This window comes from Osmerus eperlanus, chromosome 17 (genome assembly GCF_963692335.1).
Source record: "Osmerus eperlanus chromosome 17, fOsmEpe2.1, whole genome shotgun sequence".
NCBI classification, from domain to species: Eukaryota; Metazoa; Chordata; class Actinopteri; order Osmeriformes; family Osmeridae; genus Osmerus; species Osmerus eperlanus.
The window spans coordinates 8,343,766-8,360,387 of record NC_085034.1 but is presented as its reverse complement, the minus strand read 5'-3'; positions in this window follow the sequence as shown (position 1 = coordinate 8,360,387).

Genomic DNA, 16,622 nt, shown 5'->3' with positions numbered 1-16,622 from the left:
GCTGAACACCCCTACCTGGACGGGCGAGGCCTACGGATTGTATGTGCGAAGAGAGAGAGACAGTGGGAGAGAGTGAGAGAGAGAGAGAGAGAGAGAGAGAGAGAGAGAGAGAGAGAGAGAGAGAAGAGAGAGAGAGAGAGAGAGAGAGAGAGAGAGAGAGAGAGAGAGAGAGAGGGAGAGAGGGAGAGAGATGCAGGCCTAGATGAATCCCACTCGGCTGTTGCAGTGGGGCAGGTGTGACATCTGACGTGCTGTAAGCTCTGACGTCTCACAGCACCTGCACAAGTACGACATGCCCCATGCATCTTCCATCCTGACTGAACCCTTCCGCGAGACGACCGCATTCCTCGACACGTTGTAATATCAACAGCCACGTTCACTCATCACGTCCACGGTTCTTGTACACCCAAGCATTTGGACATTTCAACTGTGGTTCCCCAGCCCCCTTTCGCAACAGACGGCGAGAGCGCAACCAAAGGGGACAACATGTTAGTTATTAAAGCAGTTCAATTCGCGTTTTATTTTTGCGGCCAGCTTTAGGAAGACGCCATGTTGAACAGTGGTGTGTGTGTGTGTACAGTTGCTGTTGTTGTGGTTACAGGGCTTAGCGCTGGGGTGTCGCCTCCCTGGGTGTGTTGGCCACTAGGAGGAAACTGACTCCAGTACTTAAAAAACTGTGTGTAAAACATTAAGTGAGCTGGCCAACAAACCGCCGGTGGCTACTGGTATGGAGGGAGGGGTGAGGGGAGACAGGGAAAAGAGAGGAGTCCATCAAGCACGGGGCTTTTAAACTCACTCACCTCTTTGGGAAAACATGAGCTGTTGAGACCGCAGACTTGTTAGTGCAAGTTAATCAAGTTACTGCATTTATATATAAATATAGAAAATCGAAAACGTGTCTTGGATTAAAGACACATAAATGTTTGTGCCCTCGACTGAATTCGCTAATCTGACGTGTCTCGTTGGCGATGTTGAGGATGCCATCGTGAGCAGAAAGCTGATGAGGAGTCACGTTGGAACGGCTGTTTTTTGCAATTGATGAGCCTCCTTATATCTGTCAAGGGGGTCCCTCACCTTTATGTGGTCATCACTGTTGATGCCCCCTCCAGTACTGTAATGCATGTGTGTGTGTGTTGAGGTGGGGTGGGGAGGGGGGAAGGGGGGGTCATTACATCAGGACCTCGTCCCCCTCCAAGGGTGGTGCTTATTTTCCTTTTTCTCTTCATTAAAAAAGGGCCCCTTTTTTTTCGGAGGGCCGATGTACCGGCCTCGCCGCAGACTCTGGCTGGCGTATGGCTGTGGTTAGACACCTTTAAGCAGAGCATGATGAATCGTTTTTTAATTGCTTATAAACGTGTTACTTGGCGGCTCGGCAGGGCCGCCTCAACGCTGATTGCTCGTTGGAGGCTGGAGGTTAGGGCCAGGGCCAAGGTGCCTGCAAAGGCTGTTAAAAATGGACTGGGAATCATGGACGTAGGGTATACAGAAATGAAAAAACACTGCCTGTTTAAAAAAAGGAGAGCATTTGTCGGCGGTTTTCCCCCTACATGAATTGCAGTGTCACTTTGAGGCAACGTTTGGATATGTGGTGGAACGCTAGTCACTCTTGTGACTGAAACCTAAAGTGCTGCGTTTATGTAAAACAACCGCAAAGTCACATTGCAAGAAAAAATTGGGCCGTAGCATATTAAAGCAAATGCGTGCTAAATCCTTTTCTGTTTTCCCCCCCGAAAAGTTGAGTTCATTGGAGAATCCCGCACGACTGGACGTGCATACGGCCGGGCCAGCGTTAACCTCCCGATCTAAAGCCTTACCAGCCAGTCAGCGGCGCAGGCCTCCCTAACCACTAACCCCCAATGTTGGCCCTCTGTGGTATGTAAACACAGTGTTCGTCACCGGCTGTGCCACTGTGATCCAAACTTTCCAGTCGTCCATGGGGAGGGAGGGGGAGAGAGAGAGAGAGACAGAGACAGTGAGAGTGAGAGAGACAGTGAGAGAGAGAGACAGTGAGAGAGAGAGAGAGAGAGAGAGAGAGAGAGAGAGAGAGAGAGAGAGAGAGAGAGAGAGAGAGAGAGAGAGAGCCTTGCCACCGGGGGCGTATGACCATATGACTAATGAGGGTGTCATTAAGCCTGTTGATTTTCACAGGCAGTGGTTTCTCCAGGTCTAGGTAGACCTTGGCATGGTCAGGTCCAAGTGTTGTTGTTTATAGTCTCCCAATGGTTCATGTTAGTATTGGGGGGTTTAGGGAAAAAACGAATCCTTAGGCTGGCTTCTCAGGGGCGAATGTCTAACCCTGAATCGGGGGTGTGTTGATCTTCACAAGGCACAGGACGAGCCTTTTCCAGTGTAGGTAAAGACCTTGGCTCGTTTCAACCTTTCGATCATTATGTTTCGAGCATTCATGTTTGGGGGGGGGGGGGGACTGACGACCCCAGACGAGGAAGGAAGGGCAGCTTCTATCCATAAGAGGTCTCCACCCTCTCAGGTCCTTCACTGCCTCCCTGCTCCACCCAGCAGATGAGGCCCTCCAGTTCCAGTCCCTGTCGCCAACCCAGTTGATTAACCAGTGTCTAGGCTTTATACAATCCCCGCCACAGTAACAACTGACCCTGGGGAGGGTGTGGGCGGCCTGTAAAGTAAGGCTTTTTACGGTGAGGTTTTAAACAACATGAGAGAGATTGGCCAGGGGCGTGCTGTGTGAGGGCTGGTTAAGGGGTGCAAAGCCAGTCCAAAGATATAACCACAGCTGTCAGCAGAGCTTAGGCCAGGGATAAATAACTGAAAACAAGGAGTACTTAGTCAAGATAGCCAACATTACAAATGACATGGGATGTGTCCCTGATGTGCATATGCTTATTACGTGCCATGCCAATCGGTGGTCATGAGATCTATATCCCACGGGCAAAATATGATAATCTTGCTCGGTCACCTATTGGCGAAAAAATCGTGTTTATATTTGGAGCATCATGTCATCTGCCTGTGGGATGTTTTTTTAGTTCCTCCATGCTCCATCACTGTTGCCTCAGCGTCCCTGGCCAGACTCCCATCTCTTAACGTGACTCTCTCCAGATTCCCCTGAAGTGACGCTTGTTGTGGCATTCTGCAGGCTGCCCCGCTCACATACCCCATGTTGGTGGGATTACAGCCGCGCTTGTTTGTTTGCAGTCAGCCTTTTCCTCAAAATTACAATGACTTCACCGCGTTCTGGCACGTTCCGCGAACCCCGGTCCTCGGGACAGTTACTGCCTGTGACACTTTTCTACTTCGGAGGGCCAACAAGCACAAGCGAGGGCACCGCTAAGCGTTGCGCTAGCCCCGCCGTGGCTAGGCAGCGAAAGAGTAGATGCATTTAATTGAATCGCGAGTACATCTCTCTTAGGTGGACCGAGTTGCGCACGGACGTTTATTTGACGTGTCACGTCATCGGCCGCCATGCCAGGCAACCTGGCCACCCCTCCGGCTGAGACCAGAGGAGCATGTTTGAACGTCTGCCATACCTACACTGGTCTCATTCATTTGTGAAATAATTACCATGACCTTTGCAGGTTTTGCTTGGCTTGCGGCGGAGTGAGGCCTCGCGCTAATTAACCAGGTTATTATAGCTCTCTTTCGTATAGCCACCACCCCACTGTCTGCCGTGGGCACTTTCTCTGGACTTTTGCTCAGGACCATTTGTTGAGTCTGTGTATGGCTTAAAGGTGTGATGTAATGGTTGAGTAAAGTAGGGATGATTCACTTGGGGGCTTCAGGGAAGCTCTGTATTCCAGTAGTTCTGAATGGGGTCTGACACCCTGTAGGGCAGGAGTGGAAGGGCCCAGGATCACCCCTTGGAAGGAGCGCTAAACTGGACGACAGGTTATGGCAGACCTTGTCACGGAGTAAACTGATGAAAGCCAACACAAGAGCTATTTACCGCTCCTGACAGTTGCTGGCGAGGGAGTATTATAGAGTTTCTATTTTAATAGAACCCATTCCCCCCATCCAATGTCAAGATTAGGGAAAACGAACCAATAACTCAAGCGTCTCTTCAAAAGAGATTATTCAATCGGATTCTCCCAAAACTCCCCAAACCTTTGACTGAACTTCAAATTTCCAATCCCTTATTCAAAACATGGCTTAGGTTGCTGTGTTTTCCAGGAGCTTGGGTATCGCACTCTTTGCCCAGTAGTTAAATATCACAACTTCTTCACCCCTGAAGCTACAGTCTGTGTAATGAGACACTTCTCCAGCCTCTGTGAAGGTCATGTTAAGGGGATCTCATATTTTTTGACGTTCGGACATGGAAGGGAATGGAGACAAGCCTAACTGTCAGATCTCTGCAAGCCAACAGTCCTCAGGAGTTAATATTCTTGGACTCTAGACTCTGGTCCTCGGCAAAAATGGAAGGATATACCCATTGTTTTAAGCTAATCCAAATTGATACAGTCTCACCTTAAATTAGCGTATTAATATCGAAGATTATAACATCCATTCAGTTACAATATAATATTCACTGATATTGATTCTTGTCTTGCGGTCTTAATAGGCATGTTCCCGTCTTTCCCCGGTGTGTTCTGTGCTTAGACCAGGACCAGCTGTCAGGACCATGTATGACATAACATTCAAGGACGTCTTTTCTGTGTTTTTTCTGTGTTCACTATAAAAATGAGCTCTCTGACCTTCATGCCTCGGAGAGACTTTTGCAGCTGACCATTTCTACGCCTTTGGACCAATTCATTATCTTGAGTCCCGTTTCTTGTCTGGTGTTCCCCTCGCTCTACTCAGCCGGACGATAAATGTGTGAAAACTCCAGAACCTAGACTGAAGTGACTCCGTTAGTGGAGACAGACCTCTTTTTTTTCTTTCGCACAGTTGCCACCCATTATTAATGTAGAAATGGTGATATTGGTAGCAATATAATGGGAGACTTTCATATTAGCCGCATGGAAAAGGCAATGAAAAAAGCGCTCATAAATACTCCCATGTCCACACCTCTTGAAAAACACAGTCAGAATATGACAAAAGATAATGGCCCGTAGTGGCGCTGGTTAAATGCTTGTGTGACCTCCCTCGCGTCTCCCTCTTTTCCACTCGCGCCATCAACCGTGGTCAGGAGCGCGAAGCCGCAACCTGGTTATGATTTGAAGCTCATCGGTTCAGGTTGTAAAAGTCAGACAGCTCTTAAAATGTGGAGGAGGAATGTACAATCTGTCCAGGAATGATTAAAACAGCCTCCCTCATCAAGCTGACCTGACATCCTCTTGGGAAGCTTGTGTCTGGGGGGGGGGGTGTTTGGGTGTCTGAGTGTGTGTGTGTGTGTATCTTAGTGTGTTTGTGTGCGTGCGGGATGGTATACAGTGTGAGTTTTGTGTGGCCTTTGCCAAATCTGTGATACGCACTGTCACAAGGCAGAGCTACCTGAGGAGCTGAAGGCGCTTGTGTCTCCACACAGCCGCAGTTGCCTCTGTCCTGTTTATTGCTGAAGCGCTGGTGCCTTTCATAGACGCGTTAGACAGCGAGTTTATAATAAAAATCAAATGAAAATGTTTAGAGAAATGTTTCAGGGCTTCACAGTTCCTGACAGGGTCTATATTTATCCAGACCTTGACTGCAAACATCACCAAAACATCTGGATCTGTTGAAGGGTGCGAGGAGAGGAGTGGAGAGGCTGGTGGCTGTAAACGTACAGTAGGTGCTACTGTACAACCCTCGCATATTAGGCCTCGTCTTGTTCCTGGGCTAGGTTTGAATTACCCGACCGCACAGTAAAAAGAGAAAAGCAACAATCCGCTAGACCGCCTCTCTGGTTTGAAAATCCCCTGGCAGACGTCCGTGTGGAGGCAGACATGTTGACTACGGCGCAGGACGAGATCGCCTGGAACGCAGGCGACGCCGTTTAACAGAAGAAGAAGGGGAAAAAAAACGGAAAACATGTGCGACATAAAACGCGGCCCAATGAAAGTCACACTTTGCTCAAGCCCTAATCATGAGAGAGAGAGAGAATGAGAGAGAGAAGAGACAGAAAGAGAGCGAAAAAAGGGAGGGATGAAGGAAAGAAAGAAAGAAAGAAAGAAAGAGAGGGTGCCCCCCACCCACAATGCAAGGGAATCAGAATGGCAGATTGGTCCCCAACCATGGAATATATGAGTCACTCCAGAGGCTCCTATCCCACAATGCCGTCTTTTGAGTGCCTCTTAAGCTCTTAGGTTTGTTGGATCTCAACCATCCCTTTAATGGGGAGCCCCAATTAAACACAGCAAAATGGGAATTCAATTCAAATATCAAAAATTTGAGATGCGGCGCAATATTGGAAGACGGATTTAATCAACCTCGTAAAATCTGCAGTCGTTTATTCAGAGTTTCTGAAGCGGTAGGCTTCCAAGCTTGATTGCTGCTGGGTTTTATTTACTGCTGTAAACTCTCTAACGTGTCAATGAAAACTGGGAAATGAGAGATCTGTGTGGCCCTGAGGAGCCCGCCTGTCGCCGGCTCCTGAAGACGTCTCCTTCTGAAGACGTCTCCTTCTGAAGACGTCTCCTTCTGAAGACGTCTCCTTCTGAAGACGTCTCCCTTTGAACAGCTCCAACAGGGACCTGCCTCAGAATCATGTCGTCCCACTCTGTTTGTGTCATCTGTGCAACCCGAATGGTTTTTCTGGATCGTCCGTCCTTGAGTTAGATCGGCCGCGAGTAGGACGAGTGAAGGAAAGATCTGGAAAAATGGAACCGGAGAGGTAAAAAGAGGACTGATCACAGGAAGGGAAAGAGAAGAGGGATGACAGGTGGTGAGAAAAGGAAGAAATATAAGGGAGACAGGGGTGCTCATTAGAGTCCTGCCTGTCAGTCATTATGTGGCCGATTGATTACTTCCTGATCCGGCCCTCAGTGTTGATCCACCGGTCAGGTTCCCCCGATGTTTTGGCTGTGGTCCGTGGACCTCTCCTCAACCACACCAGCGTTCACTGTTCCCCCTTGGCCCTTAAAGACCCAGGAATCAGTTACCCCTGAATGTCTGTTTACACAGCGGTGGGATCTCAGCGACCCTAGCGAGCGAATGTTGTTATTGCGCGGGTTTGCGTTGTCATTCAAGTCGAAAACCGAACAGGTCCGCTGGCTATTACAGGCACGGCGAGCTGAAAACCCACCCTCGAGAGTTTTCATGTTAAGTCAAGAGTTCATGTTGACCTCGGGGTTTTTTTAAAGACAGAGTTTTACTATTGATTTGATTAGCTCGACTACATACTATGTTGGACGTCCAATTTGGGTCTCTCTCCCAGGCATTCTTTTCCAAAACATTGCTGTGCTTCCTCTCCATGCATAACAAGGGAGAGTTGATGGGGGTAAAGCTAACTGTACGCTACGAGTGAAAGGCCCTTGTACTTCAGGGTACCGTTTGTGCCAAGTGGCAAAAACATGTTTGGTTCCTTTAATTTAACTACCTATGACGTGTTTAAAGTATCAACTCCTTCAACCTAACTTTCTTGTCCATACCAATTGACCTACCAGGAGAGGAATATGCAATTTGGCCTCGATATTTGGCTTTTCTTTTTTTTTTTTGCTTATTTCGGAGTATCTATGGAAACAAGCTTTGTTGACGTGGTGTGTTGACAGGCGGCGTCCGGTGCCAAACTGAAAGAAATCCCCATAATTCCCCCGGAGAGGAACGCACTGAGGAAAATATTGCAACAGGCCTCTGCACAGTAGGGACTGCACGCTCTGCCACTGCATAAAACTGTTCAGATCTTCCTCTTGGACGAGGATTCGCTTCTTAAGTGCAAGTGCACTCTATGGACAAACCTCCCCCCCCCCCCCCCCCAAAAAAAAAACGTAATGACAGCTCTATGTCCACTACACTGGTCTGGTTCTATCCTATAAACTTCAGATTATATAGTCACAGTCCACAAAAGCTGTTATTTATCGAGTTTAGGTTCTGAAAAGATGGATGAATGTGTCTGAATTGTTAATGGCTTACTTTCATTTAACCTGGCATTGAATAAGTGAGTTTCCCACTTGGCAAGCTCTGCGTAGATCATTTGAGGTAGTTGGTTGCCGGGGGGTGTAGGGCTGATGTTTACCTTTGACAGCCAGAAGGAGGGGTGAGGGAAGTCTTAGACCTTGAGACCCCGGCAAGCAGTGATGGAGTTGGAATAGGCACCTGTCACCACACAGGGTGGTGTCTGTTCATCCAGGTATGCCAATGTACCCACAACATAATACCTGAAGTGAAAGCAGTGTTCGCCGAGACTGTTTGGATAATGCGAGTCCTTGGCAGCAGGTAACAGACCAGATCACAGGTGGGTTTATCCAGAGAAGCGCGTCCAAAAGCTAATAGGGTTCTGTTTCTCCAGCCCTGGAGCTGGGATTTTTCGGAACGCAAAAAGAAAAGTTTTGACTTCCACTCAGGAAATAATTAGTCTCATTTCCTTCTTTATTGGCGGGGTCGATCTGCCAAGGCAGTAATGGAAGTTTTGTGTCATTTCTTCTCCAGAAATGGATGCCGTGAAGAAAGGAGCTTAGCGAGGATTTACCGACGCACTGTCCCTCTCTTTTTCTTCCCCTCTTCTCCGAGGACGCTAGCCAGCACATCCATAGGAAGCCCTCCGCTCTTAGTCTGAGCCTTCATCCTTAGCGCTTGTCTGGAACCCAAGACCAGTCTGCGACGAGCGAGGCCGTTCTCAGTGGCATACCGTACAGTTTTAATCATAACTGAAAGGGTTTATGACCTAGCACTTAACCTGGGCAAGCAATTTAGCCATATGGAAGCTTAGCCTTCACAGAAAACTCGTTTTCTCAAGTGGTTCTGAAATGTTATAGAAATTTGGAATGTATTTTAGTATGGTTTTGCCATCTGCCTTTATATGGGACAGTCAAGAACTGTTAGAGCATATCATATCATCCTGTGTCTTAAAATGTAATATTGATAGGTGCAGGCTGCTGAAATGGACTCTGGCACATAACTGTCTTGTGAATAATGCCCCTTTAGGGCGTGCTATAAATCTCCTGGATGGCGTTGCATGCAGGATAGGAAATACATGTGGTACTGCGTGTGTGTGTACGTGTGTGTGTGTGTGTGTGTGTATGTGTGTGTGTGTGTGACAGAAACAGAGAGAAGAAAAATATGTATGTATGTTGAAAAAGAGTATCTGGCTGGTGTGCGCAGGATGGATTAGTGAATGGATCATTTCAGTGCTCATCCACATTTACAAATAACAAAACGAAACAAAAGCCACATCATGACATATACATTAGTAGTAGTCTTTCTTCAAATGCTTAGATTGGGGGGGGTTGAGATTGATATGCTTTGATCACTGTTTCTTGTCTTGGCATACCCGGGAACCCTTTTCTTTGCTGTGTTTGCAAATTCCCTGAAAAATAGCAGTTTCCCCATCTGTGTCCTCATGGGAAGCAAGCAGAGCAGGGATAACAGGGCAATGGCCAACATCCTGACTGGACCACCATTTCATATAGACCAGGCCTCATTTCACCACCCACTGTGCTCTCCCTCCCCGTCAGCCTCCTGTGCCGTACCTACCTCATCCTCCTCATCCACCATGGATGAGGTGGACTGTTACTGGACCTCTTCACTCCACTGCATGAATACCGGGGGAACTTCATTTAATTTCATGGAAATCGAAATACCGAAATACAGAGATCTAAAAGGGCGTTTTTTTTTTTTTGGGGGGGGGGGGGGGGGGGGGGGCCTCTATTTCACCCTTGCTTAGAGTGGAGGTTTCTTGGGAAAAGCTATTTTCAGCCCGTTTCAATCCTATTTGATGTTGAAATATTATTTTCCCTGATGTTTCCTACTGTAAATACTGCTGTCACAGAATGGAGCTGGACAAAGTAGCTATTCTAATGGGAACACAGTGATTTACAAAACTCCCATGAAATTTTCCTGATTTAATTATAAGTATAGAATTCAGACCATTTTCCATCACATATCCGTTTACTAGGATCATGGTAGATCTATCAAACGACTGGAAGAAGTTGCTTGAAAGGAAAGTCTTTGCATTTCAAAAAAGTATTTTCGCTGAAAATATGGCATGCTTGAAATTACTTTGAAAGCATTTATCCATCTTGTGCTGTTGATTCAAACCCTCAACCGGGACAACTGGGCTTAAATTCCCAAATGTATGACGAGAGTTTTTTGAGAGCATCTATACATTTGAAAAAAGTATAGCTACTGTCTTGGAGAAGCACGTGAGAGATTTCGGCCAATACCTGATGAATGAGATTTAGGTTGTTGGCTGTAACACTGAAGTCCATGTTATAATAGCTATACCATCTACTGTGCGGTGTAATGGATCTGCAACTACAGCTACACACTTCCTTGTTGTGACTCTCTGTGGTTGCAAATTGTTTTAAAATGTCTTGCGGAAGGCGAACGAAAGGATTGACATTTTTTTTGTGGATGAAAGGAAGGGAAAGAAAAAGCTTGTTCAGTTTCAACTTTTCACCATATGTCTCATGATACGTGAGAGCACTATTTTTGCAGCTTTCTGAAAAGTCAGAAGACAGCACAATCTCAAACCCCTAAGCCTCATTAGATATTAACTGAAAGGAAGGAAGATGTTGAAAATCGACTCAGCAAGTACCGGTAAATTTCCCCTGTGAGGATTGTAAAAAAAAAAGCGTTTCAACGCTATTGATGTCTTTGTAGAGCTCACTCATCTCTCATGAATTGACTTGCTGTTTTCCTAACAATTTAAACATACTAACATCACTCAGAACTATTTTACTCCGTGCTTCATACTGTAGAAACCTTCTTGTGGTCCACCCTACTGTCCTCTGTGTTTCCAAACGGCCTTGCGGTCCTCTGTCCCTAAGCACTACCCAACTACTTGACATGTCCTTAGCTGTCCAAGCAGCTGTAATGAGAATTTACTGCATCCTGCATGTAATAATCTCGTAATCCTTTCCTCCCTGTTTCCCTATGGAGGGAGGGAGGGAGCGGCACAGTGGCCGTGCCAGGCAGTCACGGGCACTACACATCCCCAGCCGAGCTCTCTGTGGGCTCTGGCCCGACACAACAGCCCTGGGAGCAGATCAACCCCCGCCGCCACCTCAACCGTGGAACCTGCTCCAACACCGGCCTTCCCACCTCGGATTCGAAGCTGAATCGAAATCCATGACCAGGATCCAGCGCCGACAGACGGCATCTCCCGCCTCGCGTTTGCCTCGAAGGGGTTCGACGGTCATGGGTCGATCCCGTAGCTGTCCGCGAGTCTGCAAGTCCTGGAGCCCCCCCCGTGAGAATACACCCTGGACACCAGAACCACGGAGATATCTGGTTCTACTCAGCGGGCGATGATTGGTCAGATGGAAAGATGCTTCCATTACTCGCGGGGGTGATGCAGATGTGACCCTCAGCAGCAGTATGGATTACACACTCCATCTGGTGTGCGTTTGCAGGCGATTTCTTTTTCTCTTCTTCTTTTCATTGTGAATTACTCCCTTTGTTGTGTCTTCTTCTCCTCCCCCCCCACCACACACACACCCATCTATGCTCAGGCTATTTCCATGAGTCACTCAAACTCCTTGCTGCAATCCGGGGGCCAACGCGTTATTGCGGACAGATGGAACGTATTTGTCCGTTTCTTATCAATACCTGGTTGCGATCCTTTAAACGTGGCTCTGTGTCAGTGTTGATCCATTGTGTTTGCTAATTGGTTGAAAAGTGTGGTTCTCATTATGTATAGTTATGTATAACAAGCTAGCACTGTGGCAAATAATTGCTGTGAAATGTCTGTAGCACACTACTTAGCCAGACAGATGAAACTGTTGGACAAAATAGTGTCTGTCAGCAGGCAACTATTGTTATTGATCCCATACTTCATAGGAGCACACTTATAATGAGGTTTTCGAGAACAACCATCTTGTTCTCACCAAGATGTTCTTTTCGAAACCGCAGAAGAAAACATCATTCTATTGTTTACGTTGACGGTCTCTAAGTGTGCTAGCTGTTAATCCATGGGAAAGAGTTAGGAACACTGGCCACTGGAGACTAATATTCCTCCACCAGAGGAGTTGATGTGTAGGGAGCTTACCCTGTGCATACACTGCTTAGCCTGTTAGCCTGTCTGTTCTAAAGTTCAGAGGACCACTAATGTGCCAGTTTGTTGAGTACACACACCCTGTGGTCTGAAATACATTCTCCGGGACCATAATTAGTACATATGGGGGGACAAGTCCCATGACATCTGATCCATGTATGTCAGAGGTAGGAGTGTTGGGGTGTGTGGGAGAGATGGGACTGTGGGCCGCTGTGGGTGGGTCTTTTGAGGATCCAGGGTTCCGACCCTCAGCCTCTCAACACTGCCAGCCAGTAAAACCCCCAAAGGGGTTCGAGGCACAGCGCCAGGGTCTGCTTTGAGTTTTGGGAGCGTTTTCTCGTAATGACTTTGTCTCGCCTCGGAGAGGGGGGTAGGTGGGTGGGCGTCGTTAAAAAAAAGCGTGGTTCAAAATTAGCGTTACAGACTGAGAACATTCCAGAAATGGCTGATTACCCTTCTCCGACAACAGGGGTTGGTTTTCCTGCTTCATCTTCCCTATCAAAGGGAGCTTTTACTGGGCCTCAGCGTCGCTGCCAGTGCCTCCCTGAGGGTTGGGGTGCTCTAGTGACGGCGTTTGCCCAAACCAGGATCCAAAGCCACTTTTTCTTTTTCAGAGACATGCTAAAAATAAACAGAGCTTTTAAAAAGTGCGGCTTTTAATGGCAGCATGTAAAAATCTGCTGTGTGTTAACGGCCTTGCTGAGGCGAACCAAAAGACATGCTATGGCAGCCCCAAAACAAATTGGGACAGCAAATAAAGGCGCGAAAGGTTCTTTTGGATGGTGGCTTTATGAAGTAGGTGGTATTCTTTGGTGTGTTTGATCAGGCGGGGGATGGCTGTGCCCCTAACAAAGCTCTGACGCCTGCTCTGATGCACATGGGAGATTCCAGACACTCCCAGGGTGCAGGGTGACAAATTACATTGACCCCCACCCTCACGACCCAACCATCTTAAACGCTCATCTTTTTGTCTGACTCACTGCCACTTCTTCTGACTGGCTGTCTGTCTCGCTGGCTGCCTGAGTATCTATCTATCTATCTGGCTGCCTGATTGCCTGTGTGCCGGCCAGCCTGAATGCCTGCCTGTCTGTCCGTTTGCCTGATCGCCTGCCTGTCTGTCTGTCTGTCTGTTCGTGTCACCGTCAGGGTCCTCCGATGGTCCTCTTCCAGCACTGTCCCCTTGGTTCCACCAGAGGAGCGGGACCCAGGGGACAAATGAGGATTCCAGTCAGAGGGCGGGTGGGTGGGTGTCGAGGAGGGCTGCGGAAAGGAGGAGGCCTGGAGAGCAAGGGGGGAGGGGGAGGGGGGGAGAGAGGGGGGGGGGAGAGAGAGAGGAAGATGCAGACAGACAGGCAGGCAGGAAAGCAGCCTTGCCAAGTCTGAGATAATCAGGGGAAGGTGAGGCACATAAAGCTGGATCAAAGCAGAGCCATCTGGCACGTAAACAGGGATGTTGACACGCAGCACAGACATGTGTAATTGGCAGTGTGTTGAGGAGGTTCCTCAAATTATACCCTCGCCCCCCTCTCACTTTTCCCACCAGAGGGGTTGATACACGGACGGCCAACCATAGAAAAGGGTTCTCATTGTCGGAAGGCGGAAGCATGACTGGCAAGGGAGCCGAACACACACTGCCGCTGAGATGCACGCAGTCCGACGGTAGGCACATGATTAGCGATCCTCCGAAGCAGCGAACTTTATTTATAGACTCCTCTGAAGTTCCTGATTGCGAGTAAGTAAGAGCTGTGCACGACGGCTCCATCGTTAGAGGTAATTACATCGCCAACTACACCGTCTTAAACTGACAACACACGAAGAGGGAATGCATGAATTGCGACCCTTATTTACGAACGAGATGGGGGGGGGGAAACGTGTAGTCCATTACCGCCGCGCAGGTTTCCTGTAGTTAGGGCCTCGATTGAATCGAGCCCTCGAGGTCTGCTCTGTCGAAGTAATAGCATCCTCAGCGCCCTGTGCTTTTGCTCAGCGCCGTGGAATGCCCATTACCTTGCGGTCGCGAGCCGCTGTGTCTCCCAGCAGTTTGGAGGGCGACCAGACGCTGCCGGGCCCAGTCAGCCAGGTACTCCATCAGGCACCACATGGCCCAGCCGGAGGAGCGGCGGGATGGAGCCACCAGGACTCGGAGAGATCACCGCCTCTGGGGTAGACGATCCTGGAACGAGGTTCGCAGAGGCGGAGGTGTGCTGCAGGGGTGTCGATGGGAGGATGGCGGTCTGGGCTTCCTGTGTGGCTCGCCGTGCGTGCGGTCGTGATGGATCGTTTCTCTTTTTCTTCCTTTTTTTTCTTCCCCCCTCTCTCTCCTTCTTTCTTTCTGTCTGTCTTTTCTTTCTGTCTTCCTCGCTTCCTTTCCTGTGCAACCATGACGTTGTGCCGTTTTCTCTTATTTAAGCTAACATGCATCACGGTAGATTCACTTTGGGGAGGTTCGGGTTATTTCATGCAAACCCAGCTCAAATATGCCTCCTCGATTCCAGTCACTCGACTTTTCGTATGTCTCCATGCCGGCTGAAACGGTGCGTGTGCTTTGTTTGGTTTGCAACCTCTGCAGCTTTCTCACCGCGCGCATCCTGTTATCTCCCGCCGCTGGAACGCCAAGTTAGTTGGAGCGGCATGTGTTTTGGACGGGCCCACGGCCGCGTCGGAGCTGCGGCGTCGGAGCTGCGGCGTCGGAGCTGCGGCGTCGGAGCTGCGGCGTCTCCCTGCGACGATGCGGCTCGACGGCGATGAGGCCACGCTTCCGTTTTCGCAGAGGCATGGTCTCCAGTGGCCGCGGGGGTGACGCACTTTGCCGGGAGCCCCCCTCCCCTCTCTCTCCCCCCCCCCCACCTCCTCCCGTCCTCTCTCGTCGCTTGGCCGACGGGGCTGGGTTTGGCCCCCCCGCCACGTCGTCGTGGGTCTCTCCGTGGTCATCTTGCAAACCAACCGCTGAGATTCTGTTCGTTCACAAACCGTCTTGCTCCGCTCCACTCTCCTTTGATCCAGACTTGCTCGGCTGATGGTGTTGAAATGATGTGATCTTTTCACATTGCTCTCATTTTCTTTGGATCTCGTATGCGTGTTGTTTCTTTTGTTATACATATATTTTTCTTTTTCATTCCTAAATTGTAGTCTTTAAAAAGATTGATGTACTGGACGGGCCTAATTCTTTTGACCCGATTGGTTGGGCAGACTGTGTAGCTGACATCATAGCTGTACAGAGCTAAATAGACAAAACAAATCAGTCAAATGACTCCACTGTAGTCTATAACAACGGAAGACTAAAGACACACCCGCTCCTATTAGGAAAACAAAACTGAACAAACTGTCTCAGGGTTGTACCAACACCTCGTAAAAAATTAAGAGGAAAGCAAAGCCACAACAAAATCTAAAGGTCTACTATTTTTGGACAAGGGAGTATCTAGTCTGTGTTTCCGTTTGTGTCTTGGTGACATGATTAATTCACTTCAGAGGAAGTGAATCTACCCTCCCAGTATGTGACAGGACAGGACTTATCTAGCCTCCTGGTGCATGATGTTGTGTCCTAGGGCAAGGCACTTCACCCTACTTGCCTCAGGGAGAATGTCCCTGTACTTACTGTAAGTTGCTCTGGATAAGAGCGTCTGCTAAATGACTAAATGTAAATGACCAGCTGATGATTAGACGATTATATGACATGGGATTTAAGGGGGGTGTGGGGGTGGTATTAAAAATAGCCAAGTTCCTCCTATCCTTCCATCCCATCCCAAATGTAGTTGAAGCTGATGTTGTGTTTCTATGTGACCGTAAACAACACATGGTTCTCCCAAAGCAATTGGCTCGGATGATGGCACCGCCGAGAGCCAACTATTATAAACTCCTCATTGTTGTGGTCCGACACAAATAATGGATAGTGGGCTGCGTCTCCACTCTCATTGGAAATGTGGTGATCTAAGCAATGATATCACGAAATGTGTAATTTAAGGAAGTACACCAATCACTTTCCTTGTATCGCGGCCATCGATGAAGCCACGGATCGTCGAGCGTCTGCTCTGGCTCGTTTCGGTCGCTCCCAACTTTCCGACATTCCGCGCGTGGCCGGGTGCCACCGGAGCGTGCTCCGCACGTTGTTTTCCAGGCTTGAGTTACCCCGTGACAGAAGGTCTCCTCACGCCTCCGCTGCATCAGCACGGAAGCGAGGACACACCACCAGGACCCCCCGCGGTTTGGAGGCGCTTTCCGCCCCAAACCGCTCGGAGAGCGCGGCGGCACCAGCGGGGGCGATGCAGCTCAGTATCTCATCTGTTCTGGGAAAAGCCATGCAAAAAAACCAGTGTGCATGTGGTGACCCGGGATGGTTAATGACAAATGGACAGCTTCTAAAAGAAAAACAAATTCGTACACATCCGATTTGAATTTCATATTGAAATCTTTATGTCGCGAGTTCTAAAAATAGTCTCCATGCCTGTCTTTTCCAGCATAACAACTGCACTGCCCACCCCCACTCGGTTCATTTAGATTCATTATTTTCGTACGGGAGTATTTATTTATGCTTGTGTGCCCTGCTCTACAGTACCTCTTTGGCTATGAAAGACATCACTATTTTCCACAG